This window comes from Eleutherodactylus coqui, chromosome 8 (assembly GCF_035609145.1).
Source record: "Eleutherodactylus coqui strain aEleCoq1 chromosome 8, aEleCoq1.hap1, whole genome shotgun sequence".
In the NCBI taxonomy this organism is placed as follows: domain Eukaryota; kingdom Metazoa; phylum Chordata; class Amphibia; order Anura; family Eleutherodactylidae; genus Eleutherodactylus; species Eleutherodactylus coqui.
In genome coordinates this window covers 146,631,726-146,657,211 of record NC_089844.1, presented here as the reverse complement: position 1 = coordinate 146,657,211, position 25,486 = coordinate 146,631,726, and the positions used below count along the sequence as shown (strand labels likewise).

Genomic DNA, 25,486 nt, shown 5'->3' with positions numbered 1-25,486 from the left:
CATCTGCTGTGGAGTGCGAGGTTGTGTGGTGAGTTTGTGCATTGGGTCAGTTCCGCCTGGTTGGGAGTATTCCGCCTTCAGTGAGAGCAGGGCCGATGTTCCAGCGTGGGGCCGCCCTTATAGAGGCGATCGCCCTGCATAGTAGGTAGGGCCTTATCATTTTCCCTGTAGTTCAGGGCCAGTTGTCAGAAACCTGTGCGTGTGTATCCGTTCCATGGTCACGATCGTGTGGGCCCCATGCTTAGTTTGCCCACACGATCATAACAGTTGCCTTTTCGAACCCCCATACAGCAAGTTCTATTACCCTGATTTCACTGCCAGCAACGACTAACCTGGTGTGCTGCTAGATGCAGCTGGACACATGAATGGAGAGCAGCTATGTTTAGTGAGTCCCAAATATGTCTGGGACAGAGTGATAATCGTCAATATATCCATCACCTTTTTTTTTAGAAATGTCCCACCCTGCTGTGATTTCAGAGAGCCAAACAGGTCCTGGAGTCATGGTTTGGGGGGCAATCAATTGTGGCAGCAGGATGGGATTGGTGGTTGGTGGCACAATGACTGTCCGCAAGTATGTGGGCAGATTGGTACACACTGTTGTCATACCCTTCATGACCACTGCAGCGGCCAAGACACGAGACCCATGCTGAGGAGCTGACAAGGTAGAGATGGCACTTGTCACAGTGGCTCAACCAGACTACTCTCTGGAGGGACGCATGTAACCTCAGCCAAGGCACCGCTAGGTCTCCTCCAGGCAACGCTGTGACAGTGCTTACCTGTATAGTTGTGTAGTGGACTGTAGAAACTGTCACTCGTGACGCCACCGATCCTTTCACACCGTTGATTACCCGGTGATAGAAATAAGGAGAGTCCACACACGGTTAAACTTGAGAACTCCAATCACTGGGAACAGGCAGTGACTTCTTACTTGGCAGAGCACAGCTTTACTCACTCGTGCAGGAAAAGACAGTTTTGAGCTGACGGTCAGGGAGGAAGGACACAGGATGCTATTGGGCCTATAGTCTCATCTGTAATGCTCCGCTCCTGGACACACACACTCCGGAATGCAGGATAACACCGGAGGGGGACATAACACTGCGCAGACACTCACTTGAACTCAGTAGATTAACGACTGCACGGTGGACTCCTTTCTTCTCTTACTTTCACTTCTCAAAAGTGTTTCCTGGAATGGTAGGCCTCAGGATACCTTTTCTCTGTGTCCATCACTTTACCACATGAGGGTTGAAGGTACTCCCATGTGGTTGGCACTCTCACTCCTTTCTCACGGCCGTTGAAGTAGATAGCCTCAGCTGAAGACAACACCTAACTTTCAATCCCTCATATTTATATTCATACAACACCGTGGGACTAGACAAACTTGTTACATTTTCCAGACATATCCCAGCCACTTTCAGGCATTAACCTCTTGCATGCTGCAGCTGTGAAATACACATAACAGCAGACAAGACACTTTGCATAGTTCATCCACATAAAAGACATGACATGTATGACAATTATGGAGGGGCCAGATATATAGACTTTGGGCCACTACACCACCATCCAAAATGTTATCTTCCAACAAAATAATGCCTGTGCACATACTGCAGTAATCACAAAACAAATCCCACAAGGTATCAGAACCATAGATTGGCCCGCACGGTGCCCAGATTACGGCACATGGCCACCCACCACAAATTGTACAACAACTGACTTAACAAGTCATGCAAACAGAGGGAGACCCAAACAAGATATCTGAACACATCGATTCAAAGTCTGCAAGAACTCCAGAGTATATAGGTAGTGTGTACCGACACAGTGTGATACTGACAGCACTGACTGGACACTGTCCTACAGTGTAATGACACATCCCATTGACAAGAGGGATGGTAACACCCAGTTGTCAATTTATTCATACATTTCCAGGAAGAAAGACAGAGGAATGGCACAATTCAGAGTTCTCAGGAAAGATGCACTATAATGGTTATTTCATTAGGGAAATTTAATTTCTGTCCCTGAGGGTGCGTTCACACGAGTGTAGGCGTATTTACGTTCGCACGAGCGCAGCGTATAATCGCCGGAAAGAACGTTTTTCGCCGATCACGACCAGAGCTAGAAAGCGTATTTTCATTTGTTCCTGCTTTGCAAGCTATCTTTTCGGCCATCGAATATGCGTTGGCGCGTATTTCGGTCGCATATGTTCCGGTTTTTTTTCGGGTTGCCGTTTTTACGCGACGTAAAATCGCCCGTGCGAACGAATACATTGGAAACCAATGCCTCAGGTGGTCACGTTTATACGATTGGGCGCAAAAACGCGCCGTTTATGCGCTCGTGTGAACGCACCCTAAGGAAGACTATGTGGAGGCACATATATCATCAAACTCCTTACAATCATGGTCTCAATGTTAAGTTTAAAGGGGTTGCCTGCTTTAACAATCCCTTTAGTTAGAAGGGCCCCTTAATGATGGGCTGATCACAGGACCTTCTTCTGGTGACACCCCCAGTGTTCAGTTATAAACTGTTGAGCTTAGCAATAAATGTTTAATTCTGCAGCACCATCACTGAAAAAGAGTATTATACAAATCCCATTTCAATGACTGGGTCTGTGTAATAAGCTGACATGTGGGGTCCTCTAGAAGAAGAGACATTGTTTGTAGCAGCTTTATCCTGTAGATAATGATCCTGAACAGTGACCTCACTATCTTTATTAATAGGGCTGCCTGAAAAAGGAAATTCAACTTCTATCCAAAGGGAATAGAACCCCCGCTGATCTCCAAAATGCATACCTGGTGTGTCGTCTGTAGGGTAGGTGGTGTCAGGACTCAAATCAGGAACCTCCTGCACTCCAGGCAGTAGTCCTTTTTATTGAGATATCCAGCCCTTTGACAGATCTCTTTCTGAAACTCAGCCTTGTTCCTGTAACCCTAATTGAGTCCCTGGTTGGGCTCCACCCTACCTGTTAATTGGACTTCCTATAAAAGCCTGGCCCTCCCACCCCCTCAGTGTGAGATTATTCTGCTCCACAACATTGATCAGCTCCCTTTCCCCCTGTTCCTCTGTGATTACGACAAGACCTCCTGATACCGACTCCTGGCTTACTATCTGACTACGTTACCCGCCTCATCCTTTGTACTGCAAACCGAGACTTCTCGTTGGCTTCCATCTAACTACTCTCCAGACTTGCAGCTGCTACACCGGAGGCTCCCATCCAGTGCCGGTAAGACGCTACAGGTGGTATCACAACACAGATTAAGGATGTGATGTAGCAGAACCGAGTAACAGAATTATGCAATATTTATTAACAAACAAAGAAATGCAAAGTAGAAAATAGTATATCAACAAGTAGACTATTAACCTTTACTGTAGATTCACCCATTGTGAGGAACTGATTAAGGATCAATAGTCCTTCATGCACAATAAGAATCAATATAGGCAGAGCATATCAGTAATGCTGTTCAAAGATGAAGCTTACAGATCAAGAGGACAAGTCACACAGGCACAATGAAGGGTTAAGAATTACATGCCACGAAACTGCAAATTGAGAATGCAATTGGGGTAAACCTCGGTATCAAAGTCTCTGAGACTGCAGACTCAGCTCTTGTCAGTATAGCTACCTTATGCCTGGTTTAGGCACAACGATTATCGCTCAAAAGATGTCTTTTGAGCAATAATCGTGTGTCTTTAAGCGCAAAGTGATCGCTGAGAGCTTGAGTATCTCCGGCAGCCCCATGGAAGTGCAAAGAGCAGCAATGCATATGCTCAACTGCTGCAATTACCGCACTCGGAATTGCAATTGCAGCTCTCATTGAAATCAGTGAGACCTCAGCCTGCAATTACAAGAGCAGATCCCATTGATTTGAATGAGAGCTGCGCTTGCAATTACGACTGCCGGCCACTACACAAGGGGTTGGAGCAGTGCTTCCGCTCCGACCCTGGTATATCCCGGCAGTCGCTTCCTACATAACCCCTTTAATTCAGTGACCTGCGGGACTCCTAGTCTCGTGATTGTGGAAGTCCCCACTGATAAGATAGTCATCGTGTGGATTACGTCTAAACTTGGTACAACCCCTCTAAGTCTTTTCCGTGAGGAAGACTGGCTTGAAGCGTTATTTTTTACATTTAAATAAACGTAATTAATTTCATCCCACTATGAAGATGGCGAAATGACGAAAACGGGATTATTTTAATTATTGAAAACTAATATAAGTTCTGCTCTAATAATGATCGTTTCTTATAGAATTCACCGAGTGACAGAATGAAACATGAGATAATTAGAAACATCTTCATTTCCCGTCTTTGCTATCTTTTTCACCCTCGGCTATAAATCATCCTTTGTTTAAGGTAAACTTCAGGAAATACATAAAATCTTTAGTAGAACAAAAAAACCACGATGGCGCACATTTACTTAAGCAGCCTGCACACATTTAACAATTTAGGAGTACCGATTGTTCATCCAACAGCTGTTTGCCCAGCTCCCCTGTAGAGGGGTGATGTACTTGAGAATAGTTCCTGAGTATATGTAAGGGTGCATTCACACGAACGTATATCGGCTCTGTTTTCACGCCGAGCCGATATACGTCCTCCTCGTGTGCAGGGGGGGGGGGGAGGATGGAAGAGCCAGGAGCAGGAACTGAGCTCCCGCCCCCTCTCTGCCTCCTCTCCGCCCCTCTGCACTACTTGCAATGGGGAGAGGCGTGATGGGGCGGGGCTAATTCGCGGACCTTAGCCCTGGCCCCGTCCCGCCTCCTCTCATTGCAAATAGTGCAGAGGGGGCGGGAGCCTCAGTTCCTGCCCCTGGCTCTTCCATCCTCCCCCCCCCCCCCCTGCACACGAGGAGGACGTATATCGGCTCAGCGTGAAAACCAAGCCGATATACGTTCGTGTGAACGCACCCTAAAGCTGAGGATTAATGGACGCTGCCTGATGTTGGACATAATTTTTCTGCTAGCTAGTTCAATCCAAGAATTTTGAGTTTGGGTGGTTTCACACCTGCGCCCAAGGTTCCACTTTCCTGTTTCTTTCAGGGATCAGGAAAGGGGAATGAATCCCTGCAGCTGAACGGTGCCATCTCAAGATGGAATAAACCCCATTGACTATAATGGGGTCAATTCGGTTTCCACTCAACCACTCAGCTTTTAGCCAAAAGAAAATGCTGAATGTGCTTTTCATGAAGTAATTTACCCATCGGGGGAGGAGGTCACATGACACACCAGGGCTGAGAAAAGGAAGTGGAGATTAACCCTTTGCAATCCAATTTTGGATTCAGTATTTCCTAGGGGGTTTTCTTTTTCTGGCATTATACAATGGCGCCACCTGCTGGCTAGAGCCAGTACTGCGGTATTGGACATGTTGGAGAGGCCCCCGGCAACAGAGCGGCCAGTAATCTACAGTAAGAATACCCTGTCGGACGTCTTCCGACATTGGAAGCTGTACAGCCCTCAATCAGAATGTCTTTAGACATCAGACAGTGGATTGGAAAGGGGTAAGGACTTTCAATTCAGCCTTTATTCATGACATAGCCATCGGAGTGCCCTAACCTGATATACTGGCAACAAGCACACGATACAACTCTGCTAGAAGAAAGACTTTTGAACCAGAGACGTTCTTCTCTCAGCTAAATCTGCCATGCGCCCTCTTCTGCCACTGGGCATAACCTTCAGGACGAAGAGCATGACCTGTATATTTACTTAAGCTAGACTGCATACCAGCGCGGCAGCGCTCGTTTATGAACCCCGGATACCGAGACCTTACTGACTGCTCCATTCGATTTTCCATTTCATATTACCTCCACTACACAGAGGCCGTGCCACGTGCACACTCCAGCACCTGAAATTATGGAGACTGAACTCTGTTATACTGTTATATGATGTAACATTATAAGGTCTAACTTGTCTCCCATTTCCGGATGAACTTAATTTGTTTTGTGGCTCCACTGCAACACGTCTGGCGAGCTCCTCGGCTCACACCACTGCCCCTAGTCTGTGATGATGTAAAGCTGTAATCATGGTCATTTCCAGAAGCGTGGGAGTCTCAACAGACATACAGCCCCCTGCCTCTGTCCTGAGCGTAGAGGAACCCCTCTTCTCAAAAACTTTTGTAAGAATTTGATGGCAGGGCCCCTATTTTCCCCTTACTCCACCTTGGGGAACCCCCATATGGGATCCTTCACACCCCCAATGTTTGGCTTGGCTGAGTGTTGATGTGTTTAGGGAGGTAAGCAACAGCCAGACCCCTTTGGTGCTGGTGTAACAGGGAGAAGATTGTGTATAGTGTTTTATACTTTAACTATGTACTGTCTCTTTAAGTGGAGATTGGAATGGAGGAGATGGTGTTGTGTTTTCGGACACAAGGGAGAGAACATAAGTAGGGGTGAGCCAGAAGAGGAGTAACCCATGGGAGCAGAGTAGGGTGCACGTACAAAAATTATTGTGGATTTCTAGCCATTGAGGAAGTGAGAGATGTTTAAGCACACTTCATCACTGGGAAAGACATATAGTCGACTCCTCCGTTCGCGCTCTACTAGCTACCCGTGCAAACACACAAAGTCGCATTTAAGAACTGTCTCCAGTTGAGAACTGTTTCAGGTTAATATTTGCAACTGAAGGTTACAAGTTGCCAGCAAGACGTCTCAGCCTACTTATCACACATATCCCCGAACCCTCTGGTGCCCTCCGAGCAGGTGAACCTGGTGTGGCCTAATCCCAAACTGGAGCTGTACATTGGCGTGGCACCGGCTACGGAGGACAGACTTTCAATGGTCAGCAGAGATAAGCCTGGGGTTACTACTCCGTTCTGGTCTAGCGGGCCACAGGCTGTGCAGCCACATACCACTGGAACCCCTACACCAGCTTATCTCCCAAAGAGCAATAGGATCCACTGTTGAAATTCAATATCCGCGATCCTTCTTTCCCCCATATAATTTTTAGGTTGTTAAAGGGATTGTTTAGTTGTAAACTATTAATGGCCTATTAGAAGGATAGGTTATCAACACTAGATTGGCGGGGGTCTGTTGCTGGAATCCCTGTCAATAAGCTGTTCCCTGGGCCTGTGTACTCGTGTACTGAACCGTTTTCTTCAGGAAGCAGACAGCTCTGTTCTCACCACAGTAGCCAGGCTTGGTATTGCAGGCCAAGAAGCCATTGAAATGAATAGCAACTTTGCCTGTAATACCAAGCCTGGCCACTGCAGTGGGAAGGGAGCTGTCTTCTTCCTGCAGAAATCAGCTTGTCCTATGAGCACAAGCACAGAACCAACAAACAGCTGAGCGGCAGGGTCCCAGATAGCAGAATCCCACAGATCTATTATTTATAGCTTATCCTGGTGATAGGCCATCAGAAGTTTACAATTGAACAACCCCTTTTAAAGCCCCATTTACACAATGCCTGACACTCGTCCCTGCATGTACTTGCTCGCATGGTGTTGCACAGGAGCGAGTATCGTTGGGTCGCAGCGGGGCGGCTGGAGATTTCACTCCTCGCTCTCCCACCCCTCTCTCCATTCACTTTAACATCACTTTAACTGTAAACATGCTGTTTACACTAAACAGTCATCATTCAGGATTTTATGCAGCTTAAAATCCTGAACGATGATCGCTCAGTGTAAATAGTAGCAGTTCAGCACTGAACAGCCGCTGTGTTAAGTGAATGGAGAGGGGCGGGGGAGAGCGAGGAGTAAAATCTCCAGCCACCCCGCTGCGAGCCAACGATACTCATTCCTGTGCAATAGCACAGAAGCAAGTACATGCAGGGACGAGTGTCGGGCATCGTTTGCCCGACAGTAAAGATGAGCGAGCATGCTCAGTAAGGTGATTTACTCGAGAGAGCATCGCCTTTTTTGAGCAACTGCTGGCTCGCCCCTGAAGACTTGGGAGGGGGGCACGGGGAATCTTCAGGGACGAGCCAGCAGTTACTAGAAAAAGGCGATGCTCTCTCGAGTAAATCGGCTTACCGAGTATGCTCGCTCATCTCTACCCGACAGTCATCCTGTGTAAATGGGGCTTAAGTTGCTCCCATTCCCATTAGTTGCTCCGCTGTTATCAGCCAGTTTGGTCCGCTAAAGTCTATTTTGTATGGGGACCCTTAGATCGGCATTTCTGACACAACAGAGTACAGTAGAGGTCTTTTGTGAAGCTGAGTTATTCTTGTATCCAGCCTTATGCTTAGTGTTCATTCACATGATAGTACACAACTGGCTAAGCAAATGTCAATTTCTAAAATCAGCTCCAGACGACCGTATTTGCCCGTGTAAAATATGTACAGAGAATAGAATCCATCGGTGTTAATGGGTTCGTTCTCAAGACTGTGTTCTTTTTTTCACGGAATTGCGCTGCCCATTGCACATCCTGTTGCGTATTGCATGCACATTTGTGCACCCCCCATAGACTTCTATGGGGAGCTTTGGTCCGCAAATACACAGAAAGATAGAGCAAGTCTGATTTTTTTTCGAGAAATGAGAACAAAGCCATTGAAATCAATGGGTTCTATTATCTGCATATTGCGTACGTAAATTGAACGCTCGCAAATACGCCCGACCCCTTACAATGATTGTAATGGTGAAATGAGAGCGTGCACCTGGCAAACTGCCCCCTCATAGCCTGACCCCTACTATCTGCAGCATCCCAGCAGAACGCCTACTTGATCGAATTACAATTATTTCACACCCATTAATATGATTGTTATGTGATTGGCCCATCTTCTCAGGGGGCTGAAGAGATTTGCAATCCAGTATGAGAGAAAGACAAAGAGACACAAAGGACACAATTAAAGGGGTTGTGCAGGATCAGAAAAACCTGTCTGTCTTCTTCCAGAAACAGCGCCACACCTGTCCAAGGTTGTGTCTGGGATTGCAGCTCAGCTTCATTGAAGTGAATGAGACTATGCTGCAATACCATGTGGATCAGGTTAGGATGGTGGATACACGTAAGTGGAAGTGCGCAATGTTTTGGGAACCGGGGCGGATCGTTTATCCATCACTTGATCATGAATTAATGCTGGAACAGAAAAACATGTATTGCAGAACTCCCAGTACACCAGGACAGGTTGTAATTCAGGTGGAGGTGGAGCACACTTACGGAGCGTGAGGACTGATTGCTTCAGCTGAGATAACCAAAGTTTCCTGTTCACTTCCATCAGCAAATCAGAACACAGACTCGAACAACTCTTTCTGGAATTCCATCACTATTTCTTGCCCTTAGAACCTTCCAGGTATGACTCTACACCAGCTGCAGCTAACACCTCCTGTCTCTTTCTTCACTGCAACTGCACTTCCCTCCATAAGAGAGGTGCATGTTAACATGACCCCGCGTCACCCACTAGCCAGACTTAAACAACAAAGTTACAACAAATGTACAATATTTTGCAGCATTACCTCACCAATTCATCTTGCTGGGCAAATAGTAAAATAAACGAACAATATTAATAAAAAAGGTACATAGAGGGGCTGCCCCCCTACATACCCCCTCCATTTCACCTGATCCTCCTGATCAGGTATGGGACAATACTACTTCCAAAACAGTAATTTTTACTTGCTAATATACTATTTGCTACTTGGATTTCTTTGTTCGTAGATACATTTTTTATATTTTTGTAACTCCTTTTGTTGTACCGTATCCTGAATCTGCATCACAATAAGACAGTAAAGCCTCCTCGTATCACATCTTGCATCCAAGCCAGAGGCGACCCAACAAGGTACTAGAGCGTCCATGCCTGCCCGTATCACATATTGTATCCAAGCTAGAGGTCATACAACATGGTACTAGAGCCTCCATGCCCACCTGTATCACATCTTATATCCAAGCTAGACGCGATACAACAGGGTACTGGAGCTTCCATGCTTGCTTGTATCACATCTTGTATCCAAGCTAGTGGCAGCCCAATAGGGTACTAGAACCTCCATGCCCACCTGTATCACATCTAGTATCCAAGCTAGAGGCGGTCAGAGTACTAGAGTCTCCATGCATGCCCGTATCACATCTTGTATCCAAGCTAGAGGCAGTCCAACAGGGTACTAGACCCTCCATGCCCCCGTATCACATCTTGTATCCAAGCGAGAGGTGGCACACCAGGGTACTAGAGCCTCCATGCCTGCTCTAATCACATCTGGTATCCAAACTAGAGATGGTACAACAGGGTACTAAAGCCTCCATGCCCACCCGTATAACATCTTGTATCCAAGCTAGAGGTGATACAACAGGGTACTAGAGCCTCCATGCCTGCCCATATCACATCTTGTATCCAAGCTAGAGGCCATACAACAGGGTACTAGAGCCTCCATGCCCCCTGTATCACATCTTGTATCCAAGCTAGAGGCCATACAACAGGGTACTGGAGCCTCGATGCCCATCCGTATAACATCTTACATCCAAGCTAGAGGTGATACAACAGGGTAGTAGAGCCTCCATGCTCACCCGTATCACATCTTGTATCCAAGTGAGAGGCGGTACAATAGGGTACTAAAGCCTCCATGCCCACCTGTATCACATCTTATATCCAAGCTAGAGGCGGTACAACAGGGTACTAGAGCCTCCATGCCTGCCTGTATCACATCTTGTATCCAAGGTAGAGGCGGTACAACAGGGTACCAGAGCCTCCATGCCCGCCCGTATTACATCTTGTATCCAAGGTAGAGGCGGTACAACAGGGTACCAGAGCCTCCATGCCCACCTTTATCAAATCTTGTATCCAAGCTAGAGGTGGTACAACAGTGTACTAGAGCCTCTATACCCACCCGTAGCACATTTTGTATACAAGCTAGAGGCAGTACAACAGGGTACCAGAGCCTCCATGCCAGTCCGTATCACATCTATACAATCTAGAGGTGGTACAACAGGGTACTAGAGCCTCCCTTCAAGGGGTCAGTTTCCGACAATAAGTTCTTTTGCTCTGATATTATAATCACTTACTTATAACAGCGTTACAATCACACATATGAAGTTTCATTCCATTCTGACAATTCCTTTTGGGGGAGGGGTTGTTTCTGACAATGAGTGTATGTGCTGATTACCTCCATATGATAGAATAGGCATAAACAAGTATATAACACTTCTTCACCTACACTGTCATATAACTAAAGGGTAAATATTTGATCATCGCTGCCGGCAAATGGTGAAAAGATCCATTGTACTAATTAGTGCTGACACTAATGATGAAACAGAAGAGCTCATTAGACATAGTGATAGCTCCAGCTCTGTAATTCTCGGGACTGTGGCATTGGTAATTTTTTGTTGCTTTACCTTCCAGTAAATGACACATGAAACAAAGGAAACCCTACATCATAGTTCTATAAGACGTGCATAGAGCACAGCTTCAGAAGGCTGCAAAAAGGCTACGTCATCAGAACTTTATCGAGTCCCAAAAATAGAAGCGTATCTTAGGGACGCAGAAATTTGTAAAAAGTAATATACACTGAAAGGTTCCTTTATTAGAAACCCCCATCTAGTTGTACCGCCTTTGGCCTTCAGAACCGCATAAATTCATCATCGCGTAGATTCCACTAAGTGGGGAAATTGTACTGCAAGTATATCGGCCCCCTTGCAGTTACTGCAGATTAGATGGAGGTGCTGACATGCTTTGAACTGATGACAGGAAGGGGTCAAAGATTCATGCTGCTTGCACCAAATTCTGACCTCCCCTCAGGACGGGGCAACAGAAATCTGGATTCATCTGACCAGGAGATGTTTTTCCGCTGCCCAATGATAAAAATTTTTGTGCTCTTTTTCCCCGGAGTCTCACCTCTCTGTTTCTCTTAGACACAATGGTGCTGGAACTTGTTGTCTGCTGTTATACCCATCCGTGTGGAGGAACGGCGAGTTGTGCAGACTTACATGCTTGTTGGAAACCAACATTGTATTCGGCTACAGTTTCCTTGACTGTTTAGCGCCTGTTGGTCAAAACTGTTCCTGAAGTCCTCCTCTGACCCCTTTCAATAACAAGTTGTTTCCGCTCACAGGATTCCCTTTTGCTGAATGGTCTTCCTCAATTTCACCCTTCGCGCTATACTCTCCACACTGTTATGTGAGAAAACCCTACATGGGGACAGTGACATCCCGGCCCCGGCTAGTCCAGCACCGATGGCCATGTGATCTTATTGGAAGTCCCTCAGATCGCTGGATTTTCCCATCTAATGTGGATTCATACTGAAACTGATCCACAGAAAACTTGTCATGTGATTTTATGCTGCACCCCAGGGTCATAGCTTTAAATTCCATACAGGGAAGGTCTGGGGTCCCTAATAAAGGGGTCATTCAGTTTATATTTGTTGCATATATTCCTCTACTGGAACGGGTGCTCCAAATGTTGAAAGGTATCTTAGAATATTCTACAAAGTAGAAAAAAATAGCTATATGTGGTGCGTGGAGAAGCATATTTCACCCTTCTTTGATCCTTGTGATTCCATGCAAAATACATCCCCATCTCCAGCAGATAAATCCTCGTCGCCACCTGCGATGATGTCAAGATGCAGGAGAAACATGTAAAGATCCCTCTTCAATCCACCTGTGCCCTTTTCTTCATGAGAGGTCTTATCCACTACATCACTCTCTATGTGTAAAGTGCGTTAGCCAATGTTCCAGAACAATTTTGAGATATATATATACACTCATTGTGAAAAACAATCCCATGCCTAGAAGAAGTTGTTGTTTTGCTGCAAAACCCATCCTGCAGTTCCATCTCAGGCAGATATGTAAATGATGAGCGTTGTGGTGATTAGATGTACTGTCTTTTCATGCAAGACCCTAAAAGTGGTTCCAGCCTCGGCGTATAAAAGTCTCTTGGTGGCTCCTTGTGTGTAGTGACCTCTTCTTCCGCTTGTGTAGAGCTTGTTGACCAATAGACGCCTCTACGACGCAGAGAAGAGATGTCACCCCATTACCAGAGTCTGAGACGGGCACATTAGGGGGTGTTGGGGCCAGTGGATGCGTGAGGGCACACAAGGTGACTGGGCTCAGGACCCCCAACAGACTACCAGTAGAGAGGAGCATCTGACCAGACTGTTAGGAGGTGTTGGATCCAGTGGATGCGTGAGGGCACACAAGGAGACAGGGCTCAGGATGCCCCCTACAGACCACCAGTAGAGAGGAGCGTCTGACCAGACTGTTAGGAGGTGGTGGGACCAGTGGATATGTGAGGACACACAAGGTTAGCAGGCTCAGGACTCCGACAGACCACCAGTAGAGAGGAGCGTCTGACCAGACTGTTAGGAGGTGTTGGGACCAGTGGATGTGTGAGGGCACACAAGGTGACGGGGCTCAGGACCCCCCAACAGACCACCAGTACAGAGGAGCATCTGACCAGACTGTTAGGGGGTGTTGGGACCAGTGGATGTGTGAGGGCACACAAGGAGACGGCTCAGGATGCCCCCTACAGACCACCAGTAGAGAGGAGCGTCTGACCAGACTGTTAGAAGGTGTTGGGACCAGTGGATATGTGAGGGCACACAAGGTGACCGGGCTCAGGACGCCTGATAGACCACCAGTAGAAAGGATCGTCTGACCAGACTGTTAGGAGGTGTTGAGACCAGTGGGTGTGTGAGGGCACACAAGGTGAGCGGGCTCAGGACCCCCGACAGACCACTAGTAGAAAGGAGCGTCTGACAAGACTGTTAGAGGGTGTTGGGACCAGTGGATGTGTGGGGGCACAAAATGTGACCAGGATCAGGACGCCCTCGACAGACCACCTGTAGAGAGGATTGTCTGATCATCCAACAAGCACCTTCAGCTGTTTCATTGTCCGCCATCCAGAGACAGGTGGCGCCATCCTTACATTCTTTGTCTGTCGGAACCATTTCTAGGCGTTTAGCTGAAGGAGATTTGGTCTCACGGCCTCCATTACATGTACGGCCTTTAACACCCACCCTTACCTCTGTTTGCAGTGATGCCATGAATTATGAAATTGGACGCTACGGGGTTGTCTTCAGCGATGAATCCAGGTTTAGTTTGGACACTGACAACAGCTGTGTTCGTGTCTGGAGACCTCGGGCTGAGCGTCTCAATCCTGCCTTTATTGTGGAGTGGCACACTGCCCCCTGCTGTTCTGATGGTCTGGGGGGCCATCGCATACAACAGTCAGTCCCCTGTAGCAGTGGTATGAGGGACAATGACAGCTCAGCGATATGTTCAGTACATCCTACAGTCACGTGTTCATCTCATGGCGGCTTCCAAGAGGCATCATGATAATGCTCGGCCACACACACAAGGGGGTCACTGAAAGACCTACCCCCACCTTCCCTCAGGGGTGACTGCAGACAACATAGTCTGCACATATGAACCAATACCAAGGATGGGAGCCATAGATAAGTGTGCCATACCATACAGGAATACAACCCCTACTGGAAAAAAAAAAAGTGGATTGCCCTGTATCACCCTAGTGCGCCACACTGGCATGACATCCTGGGCTTCCCCAGCATCTATATCACACTGCATGCAAAAAAACACACTGATAAATGTGGGTGTTAGTTTGCATTTTGGCCCAAAAAGTAAGCTGATGGGCTGCGGCAAGGCCACCAAGTAAAGTCAAGATTTTTTACTAATTATGACAAAAAATAAAAATATTACGTTATAGAAAAAAAACCTTTTCAGTTTTTACAAAAAAAACCACATACTTACTGATTGTTGTCATCTTTGTAAACGTCCAACCTATTAAAATAACACATTATTCATCCAGCATGTTAATTGCCATAAGAAAAAAATACACAATGCCAAAATTACGCTGTTTTTGGTCACCCCGTCTCCAAATAAAACTTTAATGAAAAGCAATATAATTGTATTCTAAAATGACACCAATAGAAACTAGAAGTGATCCTGCAAAAATGCAAGCCATCACGCGACGCCATCCACAAAAAAATAAAAACGTTATCGTGTTCAGGATGGCAACAGAAAGTCATTTTTCTTTAAAAAATATTTTATTTTAAAAAAAATAGTATAACAACAGAAAACTATAAACGTTCAGCATTGACGCTTTCATATTGGCCCACAGAATAAGACAACATGTCATTTTTGCCACACTCCGTTAAAACCATATAATGGCGCAATTGTGTTTTGGTTTTTTCCTCCATTTCCCACCTTTTAGATATTGTTAAAAGTTTTCAGTGCATTATATCATACATTAACTGGTACCAATGGGGGGGGGGGACACCCTCACTTGGCTGTCGCTGGAAAACTAAAAAAATGATGATTCTTTGAAAGCAGGGAGTGAAAAGCAAAAAATGGCGCATCATTAAGGGGTTAATATAAGTCACATTGTTCTTTTTTGTTCTAGCAGATATGAAGAATTATTTCATGTTCTCTGTTTGACTGAGCGGCTCCATTCTCCCTAAATCTGTAGTTAGGGGGCTATTACACCCCAGCGGGCGGCATCTGAATGACATAGAGCTCTCCATTAGTTCTGCTGGACCTCAGCTCATTTCATGCTAATTGCACTTTGTGATGTGCTAATTTTGACATGAAATCCCATTTTACATAACTATTAGTTTTAAGTAGGGGGAAGGGTGATTTTCTAGAGTAATTACCTAGCGCATCCTTCGTCACTCCTGATTAATTTGTCCTCTCCGGTGTATTTTCCTGTACGCCTCCGCGCCATGCTACATAATTGTATAACCCAGAGGACAAAACACATCACTCACAGTCTAAACATAGAGGATTTTTTATATGAGATTTTTCACACGGGATGGAATTATGTTGCAGGACGTTGCTGTGGAATTCCACACCAAAATCTACAGGTCTGAGGGCTCTTTCACACAAGTCTATATCGGCCGCCGTTTTCACGGTCGGCTGATATTCACTACAATCTGATGCCTTGGATTCCAATGCATCAGATCACATGGCCGTATTCCCGCGGCCTGAAAGCGCCTAGCCGGGCTAATATAGCGCCAGGCGCTTTCACGCCGGTCCGAAATGATAGTCCTGGTACTATCTTTGTGCCCGGAATACGTCGGCCACTGCTTAGACTCCTATGGGAGCCAATGACAGCAGCCGGAGAAGGGAGGTGGGAGGGAGTTTAGCAGCGTGACTGCTAAACTCCCACCCTCTTCTCTCCTCCTCTCTCCTTCCCTTTGGCTATTTGCAATGGGAGGGGCAAAGCTAAGCTCTGCCCCCTGCTATTTCTGACTGCAGACAAGGGGCGGGTGCTTAACTCCTCCTCCATCCCGCCCACTCCCATTGCAGACAGCTGGAGGGAAGGAGAGAAGGAGGTGAGCCGGCGAGGAGGAAGGAAGGGGAGGCAACGGCATTGCGGCCTCGGTGTATATGCGCTGGGCCCGTTCTGTTTAAACATGTGCACGAAAAGGTTAGATTTGTGCACCTGTTCACACGCTTTTATGGCGCTGGTGGGCGCACATAAAAAACGCCTACAGCCGTGTGAAGGAGGCCTAACTGTGAATTTGGATGCAGAATTGCAGGCAGGTTTTAAAATTGCATACTTGCTGTGCGCCACTGATCGCCATGCACTATTTTGGTGTGCAAACACCCGTAATATGCTCCAAGATAGAACGTGCTGCGATCTTTATTGCACCCGTATTTTGCACAATATGAGTGGGAGTCTATGGCAGATTGGTGCAGCGTATAATACACATAAATCCCAGATGTGTAATACGCTATAATAATATGTTTGTGTGAAGGAGCCCTTAAAAATAGATAAAAGCACTTCCAGTGCTCATGTAATATGTGTTAAGATCAAATATGCTTACACGTTTCAAACCACTGCAGGATAGTCCCGATATGGAGGTTGGGTATGTTCCTATCCACCGGGGAGCTATAGCCATGGGAACTGCTGGGTGAACAACAGCGGACATAGGTGGGGCTGCTTTGGTCTGGCTGGTGGTAGAAGCCTTCCTGATGGTCATGGTAGCATTGTCTGCTATGGCCCGGAAAATAGGCATCAAGGCCTCATGACTGGAGTCTGGCCAGCGAAGATTCACTGGAGGCCGATTACGGCCATTTTTATACTGGGTTCATGACATTATCATGGATAAGTGATGTACTATGAATCCCATGCAGGGATGGAGGTGAAGTCTCTGGTCCTCCAAACAATGCTCCTCTTAAAGTGACACTAACTTATATGCAAACATGGAAAATAACAGACCCCCAGTAGTACCCCGTTGCACCACTAGAACGGTTGTTGTCATAGCACATGAAAACTACATCATCGGTGCTGGATTCTCTCTTCCAAAACTTCTGTGGCTACACCGACTTACAACGTGCAGCCTTAGCTGCTGACTTACCTCACCTGCGTGGCCATAGTGTGCACTCATCTCCTCTCTATTGACCCCACATTTGTTTGCTCTATCACAGCAGACCAGTGCGCACCAAATATTCCTTCCCCTGCCAATCACCTATTATCCAGGGAAATATCAGGCATCCTTCACCTATGAAGGGTGCCTGAGTATTGACGTCCTTTTGGTTTGCTCAAGGTGCCATCGAGATCCGTTCCGACTTCCTGGTTTCCTGACATTTGTTATCCATACTACATTCCTGACCCTGGCTGATTACTCTGACTATGCTTTTATTCACTGCCTGCCCCAGCCTCTGGCCAGAATGACCATTCTCAACCAGTTCTCTGTGTCCTGACCACTGCCTTTGTTCCACGTGCTGTCTGACCTTGTTCCTCTTCTGCAAGATACGTCGTCTCTAATTAGCATTGTGGTTTTCTTCTCCATCCAGTCCAGATCGATATGTCAATTTCCCCTGGACAGGAAATGTGGCCAGGCCTTGTGTAGCGTCAGCTGTCACTGTAGTGAGATCACTTCCTGAGTAACGACCTGGTGACCCCACAGCGAAGCCCACATCCCAACTGATAGGGTTAAAGGGTGAAGACTGGGTACCTCTGGTGTCAGCTCCAGTTTAGGCCCAAAGCCAAACCAATGACATTAGGTCTGGCCTGATGTAGGTCCTGTGCATCCTGCTAATTCTTTCATGCAACTATCTTGGATAATCTGATCTGAAACTTTCGCTCTTCTTTGAACTATAATTACGGGCCCAGTCACAGGAACATAACCTCTGTCCACATGCTGCATTAGGGCATACAGACATTATAGAGGAGAGTTTCTTACTTTCGACAACCCTTTATTGGCCACAAGAATGGCTCTCGCTTTGTCAGATCCGGCTCATCCATGCATTACAAGACCGGCCATCTTGATGACCCATGCTTGGATACATTTACCTTGACAGGGCTGATTTTTGTATAAAAAATGTTATTATCATATCAAAAATTACAGTACTAAAACATCATAGAAATTTCCATGACGCCTGCAAAAAAATATATACATTTTCCATATATCAGAAATGGTAGATGACAATACTGTCATGGACGCCCCTCATCAGTCATGTCATATGAGTTATCCGCATGTCTACGGGACGGTGAAACATCTGTAGTCCGAACTGTTAAATAGGTCACATCCCTTAGAAATGGTGACACAAGAACTGGATCTCACATTATAATTGGATTGTGGAAGCTGATGAGGCAGGAGAAGCAGTCATTGTCACCGCAAAATGACATTTTACAGTCTGTGACTTCCGGAACGCCATCCCCAAGCCCCATGACTTCAGCGCCATCATAAATTCACAAACAATCCCATGATACCCTGCTGACTCATTACATTCACATGGCTTTTTTTCAGTAATAGACTTATTTTCTCATTAGATCCATTTTATACATGACAGGAATGTCAGTCTTCAGGATGACGCTGCCGCAGAACAATGATCCCAGAAGAAAGATGTGTCAGGTTTTCACAGAACATTTCTTGTCGAAGGGAATGCATTCATATCGGACTGCTTTGCGGCAGCCTCCGGGGGTTAATTTATAAGGATAGAATTACAAACCAGCGATAAAGTCTTGATGGTAAATACAGAAGATGCCACCACAATCCAGAGCCCCTTATCAAATAGATAATTCTTCTAATTAATGGAGACCTCCAGGGCAATATTTTTGGTTCACGGGGCATCTCCAAGTGATCGCGGTCTTGGAGTCAGTATGGAACCTTCTCTGAAGAGTGTTGATCCAGGGATTATTTTAACTGCCATTATGGAGTCGGGAAGGAATTTATTCCCCTAGGGTGGGGTAATTGGCTTCTGCCTCACTTTTTTTTTTTTTGCCTTCTTCTGGATCAACAAGAGGGGTGGAAACAAGCGGCACTGGATGGGCATTGTCTTTTTTTGGCCTAACATACTATATAAATGTATAACTATAATTAGAGATGAGCGAACGTGTTCTTCCGAGCTTGATATTCGTGCGAATATTAGGGTGTTCGGTATGTTCGTTATCCGTAACGAACACCATGCGGTGTCCGGGTTACTTAAACTTTCTTCCCTGAGACGTTAGCGCTTTTTTTTGGCCAATATAAAGACAGGGAAGGCATTACAACTTCCCCCTGCAACGTTTAAGCCCTATACCACCCCCCTGCTGTGAGTGGCTGGGGAGATAAGGTGTCCGCCTGATATGAAAGTCTGCCCCTCCCGCGGTTCGCTATGGATGCATTCTATATGCGCTCAATGGGGCCAGCGGCAGCAGCGCTGACCCCATTGAGAACATATAGAAGACAAATCCTTCTTCTCTGGCACAGCTGTAACAGCTGTAGCAGAGAAGAACGATGTTTGCCCATTGAATTCAATGGAGCGGCAATACAGCATGTTCCACTGAATGCAATGGGCTGCCGGCGATCGCAGGATGAATGGTCGGAAAGGGGTTAAATATATAACCCCTTTCCTGCAATTCATCCAGAAATGTGTTACACTAAAAATATATACCGGCGTATAAGGCGACGGGGCGTATAAGACGACCCCCCAACTGTCACCTTATACGCCGGTAATACAGTGGAGCAAAGAATAAAAATCATTACTTACGTTTTTAGATGATCTGCGGCGCTCCTGCAGGCTGTCACTCCCTCCTGGTCCACGGCAGAGTATTGCTTTCTCCACGAAAGACTTTAAATCCCTGCCTCCAGAAGCACACGTGCCTTCAGCCAATCACAGCCAATGACAATGATGTCATTGAATGGCTGTGATTGGCTGTGTTTCTGGAGGCGGGGATTTCAAATCCCCGCCTCCAGAAACACAGCCAATCACAGCCATTCAATGACATCATTGTCATTGGCTGTGATTGGCTGAAGGCACGTGTCTTTCTGGAGGCAGGGATTTAAAGCCTTTCATAGAGAAAGCTTGTCTGCCGTGGATTAGGAGGGAGTGACAGCCTGCAGGAGCGCCGCAGATCATCTAAAAACGTAAGTAATGCTTTTTATTCTTTGCTCCACTGTATTGCCGGCGTATAAGGTGACAGTTGGGGGGTCGTCTTATACGCCCCGTCGCCTTATACGCCGGTATATATTTTTAGTGTAACACATTTCTGGATGAATTGCAGGAAAGGGGTTATATATTTAACCCCTTTCCGACCATTCATCCTGCGATCGCGGGCAGCCCATTGCATTCAGTGGAACATGCTGTATTGCCGCTCCATTGAATTCAATGGGCAAACATCGTTCTTCTCTGCTACAGCTGTTACAGCTGTGCCAGAGGAGGACGATCTTTATGCTGACAGTGCGGGGGGGGGGGGCACTCTTGCTGCTATTGTGGCTTAATAGTGGGACCTGTGAACTTGAGATGCAGCCCACCATGTAGCCCCTCGCCTGCCCTATCCGTTTCTGTGTCGTTCCCATCACTTTCTTGAATTGCCCAGATTTTCACACATGAAAACCTTAGCGAGCATCGGCGAAATACAAAAATGCTCTGGTCGCCCATTGACTTCAATGGGGTTCGTTGTTCAAAACGAACCCTCGAGCATCGCGAAAAGTTCGTTCCAAATAACGAACACCCGAACATTTTGGTGTTCGCTCATCTCTAACTATAATGTAATGGTGCATTCACATGTTGCTGATTTGCTTTGTTGCGTATTTTTAATGCGTATTCAGCTTGAAGGGGTGAAATATGCTGCAGATCCGCACCAAAACCTGCGAAAAGATCCACAGCACATCAGCGTCGTGTGAACGCACTCTAGGAGCGACAAAAATTAACAATCATTCATAATCCATTTCTTGGAACTCAATATTTAGAACCATGATGCACTGTGACCAGACACCATATTCAAATGTTTTCCCAGCTGGGCAAGTCTTGCACTGAGGTTGAAAAATTGACAGCTCCCCCTGCTGGTCAGACAAAGAAAACTGAAACTCCATAAGTACCCATTTAGACGGGCGTATACAAGTTGCACATGAGATTCTTGGGTGCAACTTGCAGTGGATAGCACACATACACATACGACAGGGGGAGGAAAATGCATGTCCAACTCTCCTCTATGATCCGGAAACACACTCATTGGAATAGTATAATTGGCTATAAGGGCTAATGCCCATGGCCGGATCTCTGCCGCGGCATTACCACGGAGCTATTAGATTCTATTGGACCTAATAGCTCAATGTTCACGCTACGGAATTCCACCGCAGAATTCTGCAGCGCTGAAGCATTCGTGGCATGCTCTAATTGCCGTGGAAATACGCGCGGCCAGCTTCCATTTTAGTCAATGGAAGCTGGCCGTCATGCTATACTTTTGCTGTCCTCACCCACTGCCATCATCCTGCACCACCGGCACGTCACGCTATGTACTGCTCATAGCCACCAGGTAGGACGCGTACAGGGGATCCAGAGAGGTATGAGGTCTTTGGGGGTGCCATGACAGACTCCGCTGGTGGAGTCCGTCACGGCTGTGGGCATAAGGCCTAAGGGGTCCGTGTTCGGTTCATACGGGGCAGTTCTGGTTTTCTGTTTGTAATGTTTGCTCTGCCGTGTTTTGTTAATAAAATGTACATTTGCTTTCTTATTTGGCGTGCGCTCCGTGTGTTTTGTGGCGCTTTATTTCTCAGGGTGCAGTAAAAATGACATTTTATTTTTATTCTGGGAGTCAGGGCTTAAACAGATGAGCGTGATACGCAACACGGAGCGTATTTGCGCAGGGACCGCTTGTTCACACCAACACCCTGATTTAACAGGCTTATTATCCTAAAGCGATGGCGGTGATCGTGGGTATGCGCTGTGTTTACCACATACCTACACAGGCAGATGTGTGTTTGTACACCTCCCATAGATCACTATGGGGCTATTTGGTGTGCAAACACGCACAAGATAGGGCAGGTCCTATTTTATTACATTCGTGAAAACAACAGGCGCAAAAAAAAAAGAGAGAAGTTTATACTTTATGTGTTACTACTTAAAACTAGATGGGAAAAAATCTTTATTAAAAAATCTTTGTTTATTAAGATTTTTAAATACAAATAACAGGTATGCAAAACAAAGAACGGCCGTGTCGGCGCAGTAAAAGCCCGGCAGAATAAAACTGCCTGAAGTACACAACATGTGAACGGATTTTGGACAGAACACTATTGTACCCAAAATAACATTTTATCCAATATAACGGAACAAAATGTGCAAAAGATCAAGAAATGAGAACAGATGGCAGATACCATCGGAAAATAGCATCTCCACCGTCAATAATAGAAGCTAAAGAGGGTGGAGACCGTAAGAAGAGGCGTATTGTCCGTTGATCCAGTAGGACGAGAGGACAGAGGTCCGGCGGATGCTGTGATAAGCCGCTAACAGTCGTCCATCTACCGCTGTCTGCAGCTTTTGACCCCCATAATGTTTTTATTTTTCCGTCGCTGCCGCCGTGTGAGGGTTCATTTTTTTCCAAGTCAACCTGTAGTTTTTTAGTGGTACAATTTTGTGGTATAAACAACTTTTTCATCACATTTCATTAGGACGGGATGACCATACAGTTTTTCTGTTGGCGTTCACTGTGTAGATTAAAGGGGTTGTCCCGCGAAACAAAGTTGGGGTAAGCACTTCTGTATGGCCATATTAATGCACTTTGTAATATACATCGTGCATTAATTATGAGCCATACAGAAGTTATTCACTTACCTGTTCCGTTGCTGGCGTCCTCGTCTCCATGGTGCCGTCTAATTTTCAGCGTCTAATCGCCCGATTAGACGCGCTTGCGCAGTCCGGTCTTCTCCCTTCTGAATGGGGCCGCTCGTGCCGGAGAGCGGCTCCTCGTAGCTCCACCCCGTCACGTGTGCCAATTCCAGCCAATCAGGAGGCTGGAATCGGCAATGGACCGCACAGAAGACCTGCGGTCCACCGAGAGTGAAGATCCCGGCGGCCATCTTCACAAGGTAAGTAAGAAGTCACCGGAGCGCGGGGATTCGGGTAAGTACTACCCGTTTTTTTTTTTTATCCCTGCATCGGGTTTGTCTCGCGCCGAACGGGGGGGCTATTGAAAAAAAAAAAAACCCCGTTTCGGCGCAGGACAACCCCTTTAATAATATAATATTTTAATGAATTGGACTTTCACGGACACGGCAATTCCAATTTTTTTTAAACTTTTTTCTTTGTTTGACGACTGGGAAAGGGCTTTTTATCTAAAGTTCGAATAGTTTTTTACGATTTTGTTGGGAATAATTAAGAAATCTTTATTTTACTTATTTTCATTTTTTGCCCCCATAACTTGCAATCATTTGATCACTTATATAATGTAATATTTCAGACGTATACTATACTGTATACTGACAGGCATTTTATAGTGGGTGGTTTTCACATCTGCGCTGGAGCCACCGGTCGGAGGGTCTGATGTGGGTCCGGCACAAAATATCGGAAGAAAAATCGATGCATAAAGTGCCTTTTCTTGCAGCTAAAAGCCGGGCAGCTCAGCAGAAAGGGAACGGACCCCATTGTAATCAATTGGGTCTATTCTGTGCTGTTTGGTTCCGTCATAAGACGGATCTATTCGGCCTGGGAAATCCCCTTTCTTGCTCCCCCAGGAATCCCGAACTCCCTACGGAGATGTGAAACCACCTTAAGCCCTGCAATGACCATAGCTTAACCCTTTTAATCCAGTGTTGGACCTCTTCCTACATTTGCTATCGTAGTAATAGTACTGACCCAAAAAATAATCAGGTCATTTTTGTTGCAGTACGTACGCCGTAGAAACAAGACGCACACAAAGATGGCGGACTTTCATTTTTTTCCATTTTACTCCACTTACAATTTTTTTAAAAGTTCTTTCAGTACATCATATGGTGTATTAAAATAGTACAATTGAAAAATACAACTCTTCCCGCAAAAATGAAACCCTAATACAGCTACGTTAATGGATAAATAAAAAAGTTATAATGTTCTTTAAAAGGGGGGGGGGGGGAACAAAAATGGGAAAAAAGGGCCGAGTCCTTAAGGGGTTAATGCAACCCTGAAAGACCCAACAATAAGCCTGGCTATATCTTATATACAACCTCTCCCCCCCGACTTCAGATTGGACACTATTACATTTATATCATAAAGTATTTATGGGCTCAGTGTAATAAATAAAGTCTTAGTGCTTCTCAGGCCTCATAATGCCGTATATACATTACTGCGCCAATTTACAGCCCCCATAAATGACCCCTATGTAACATTTCACACCCTAGAATAATCCATCATTGTGGATGAACCCCTCTGTAACTTCCATAGAAGCATCTCCCCCCCCCCCCCCCCCCCCCCCCGGTACACCCAGATCTGTACTGGCGAGGGCGCTGCCCATTGTAACCTATGGAAATACACATCATGTATCTGGATGATGAACACTTATTGAATGGAGCAGAGAATGACCCCCACAAGGCTTTATTATTCCCGTCATCAGTACAATTTATGGTTTATTCCTCCACCGGGCTCATTTCAATTTCCACACAACTGCAAGTTTTCTAATAACTCCAGGAGTTTCTGATGAACTATGGGCACCGCTGCCAACCCAGACATGAAGTGCCATCCCTGCCCCATCTACTGATAATGTGGCACTAGAAGAACCAGCCATGAATTTCTCCATTTCTCTGGGCTATAGACCATCACTCATGGTGCCCACATCACAGTGTATATGGCAGAGCAGAGTACTGGCAGGCAATGCCAGCATCGGCTTCACTGACCTTTGACCTCTACTCGCCCAACTGCCATTTCCAATCAACTGTCGACGGCAGCGCTTGGATCAAAGACTACAGGATTGTGAAAAATGACGTCCAATGGACACAGAGGAGACGGCAAGAAGCGGAAGAGGGAGGAGCAGAGCGTGAGCGGACTCACGGAGATAAAGAGGAGGAAGAGGAGCGGAGAGGATGAGGATGAGGAGCCAAGACCGGGCAGCAGCCAGGACCTCGTACCATCAGACCACAGCTTTGACATCAGTTGCTTCACCGGCCTTCAGATCTTGGGCAGAGGAAGCTTCAGCAAGGTAAGGCCTCATGTCCACGGGGAAAATCAGATCCGCTGCAGATTCTACATGTAGAATCTGCAGCGGGTCCCTCCTGCCCCGCGGACATGAGCGCCGAAAATAAGAATTTAAAAGTATTTACCATCCGGCGCGGGCGGAGAAGATCAGCTGTTCCTCACGGCCGGATCTTCATTTTCGGCCGGCGGATGAATTCCTGACGCCGGCGGCACGTCGCCGGCACGTCGCCGACGTGCCGCGCGCATGCGCCGGGCACATCCGCCGAG

At 46.4% G+C, this 25,486-nt stretch overlaps 1 long non-coding RNA gene across 1 annotated transcript in view; it reads left to right on the top strand.

The window, feature by feature from the left end:
• LOC136577612 (uncharacterized) overlaps window positions 1-25,486 on the top strand; it is a 29,845-nt gene that overhangs the window by 344 nt on the left and 4,015 nt on the right. Inside the window, exon 2 of the long non-coding RNA XR_010786521.1 lies at window positions 2,712-3,214. This is a non-coding gene — a long non-coding RNA (uncharacterized lncRNA). The remainder of the gene's footprint in view (window positions 1-2,711; window positions 3,215-25,486) is intronic.